General features: G+C 53.1%; 1 pseudogene; it reads right to left on the minus strand.

Annotated features, from left to right (window-relative positions):
• Positions 1–311: 311 nt before the first annotated feature.
• LOC142430453 (mitochondrial import inner membrane translocase subunit Tim13 pseudogene) lies at positions 312–664 on the minus strand (annotated as a pseudogene).
• Positions 665–2,096: the final 1,432 nt, after the last annotated feature.

Consider the following 2,096-nt stretch of genomic DNA (forward strand, 5'->3'; position numbering starts at 1 on the left):
GTTATCCATTCATTTCCACCCCCCTCCCCTTCTCAGCAATTTATTTCACAGCCTAACATGGTTCTGGCTCAGGCTAGTTCAAGTTGTCTCTGGTCTGCCCACCCTCCCACTAAAGTCCAAACAAGGGTGGCCTGGGGCGTGAGGTCGACCTTAGGGAGCGCAAAGGGGGTCTCCACGGCCTGACCTCGAGCTGCCAGCACATTAGGAAGGCACTGGGTCACCAGACTCAAGTTACACTCGAGGTAGATGGGGTGAGGTTTAGTGCCCAGTGAGGGGCAGTCCAGGCGCTATGGAGCCTCGACGGCTCGCTGTCACTTCTCAGAATGTTTATGGCGAAGGACAAGGGGGTTGGTGGGAGGGGCTCCTGGAGGGTCCTCTTGCATGTTGGCCCGCTCACGCTGCAACCACGAGTTGTAGGCACAGTTTACCGTGTTCCAGGCGTCCATGTAGCGGCCCATGCACGTGGGGTGCACTTCCGCACAGAATTACCCAGGGAGCCCCCAGGCTTTCCTATGCACTTCCGGAAGCACTTGTCCGTCATCCTTTGTAGCAACTCCTGCGCGTTGGCGATGGCAATCGGTGCGTTCACCTGCTCCACGATGGCACCGGGGTCCAGCTTCCCAGCCCCGGAGTTCCTGAAATCTGAGCCGAAGCCGCTCTCCATTGCTCCGCAAAGTCACCGGGACCATGGCCGTGTGCACCAACCCGTACTCCATCCATTCCTTTCTTGATGGGCACTCAGCATGTTTATCTGTTTGCTGTTGCCAAAGATGCCGCACTGTAGAGCGCCCTATGCCTATTGTGTCCCGGCTCTTCCTCAGGGCTGGAGATCTCCATAGGGGTGCAATCGCTGGATCAGATGCCATTTCTAGTTCTAGCATGCTCATGAAGTGCCTCACAGAAACAGGGGGCCAGTTGGAGGGCTGGACCAGAGTTTAAAAAAACATCAAAAACTATGAACAAATTCCTAGCATACTGGACGAGTAGGCTGCAGGCAGCGGCGGCAAAACACCCAGCGGGCCGGATAAATGTCGTCAGCGGGCCGCATGTGGCCCGTGGGCCGTAGTTTGAGGACCCCTGGCAGAGCGATGGTACCATTTTACACGCTCCCAGTGTTCCCGTCTCCACCAAGCTCGACAACATTTGTGATTTTTCTGCTTTGTTTTTACCGGTGCCACTATTGTTGGGGTGAGACGGTATCTAATTGTAGTATTGACTTTCATGTCTCTAATGGCTAACGAAGTATCCCCGGTGGCACCGTGGGCTAAGCATTGGCCTGCGAGCCACCAGGTTCCTTGTTCAAACCCACCGGCTGCTCCACAGGAGAAAGACGAGGCTGTGCACTTCCATAGAGAGTGACAGTCCCTGAAACCACAAGAGCAGTTCCTCTCTATTTTACGAGGTCACAATGATCAGAAGCAACTCAATGGCTGTTTGAGTGAATGCCTAATGATCCCAAACGTGTGTTTCATGTGTTTTTGAGCAGCCCGGCAAAGTGTCTCTTTGAAGTGTCCGTTCCTGTCCTTTACCCATTTTTTTAACTGGATGTGTGTGCTTTTGCGGTTGAGGTGGTCTAGTTTCACTACGCTGTAGAGATCAGACCCTTGTCAGATATGTCACAGCCAAATGTTCCCCCAACACCCTGAATCTTCGGAGTCTCCTTTGGAGAAGTCTTTTGATGCGCAAAATGTATTTAATTCTCAAGCGATCTCCTTGATCTAGTTCATCTTCTGCTGTTTGTGCAGTGTCGGCTATGTTTGATATTCGATTTGCTCCGTAAGGAAGTCGGTAGAAGAACTGCCACGTGTGAATTGTGGTGTTGACGAAGAGGACATCAAATACCCCACGGCCGGCCTGAAGAACGAACAAATCTCTCTGGTAAGTACAGCCAGGCTGCTCTTCAGGAGCCAGAATGGGGAGATGACATCTCACGGGCTGTAACACAGGGTGTGGGGACCGCATCTGTGGGAACTCCTCTGCCTTCACACAAGGGAAGGAGGGGAGTCGACCTCGTATCAGCTCTTGGCTGATTCCTGTGAGGCAGGGGTCAGACATGCCTCCACCCTCCAACCTTCTCCATCAATTATACCACCAAC

Source organism: Tenrec ecaudatus, chromosome 17, assembly GCF_050624435.1.
Source record: "Tenrec ecaudatus isolate mTenEca1 chromosome 17, mTenEca1.hap1, whole genome shotgun sequence".
Lineage (NCBI taxonomy): Eukaryota > Metazoa > Chordata > Mammalia > Afrosoricida > Tenrecidae > Tenrec > Tenrec ecaudatus.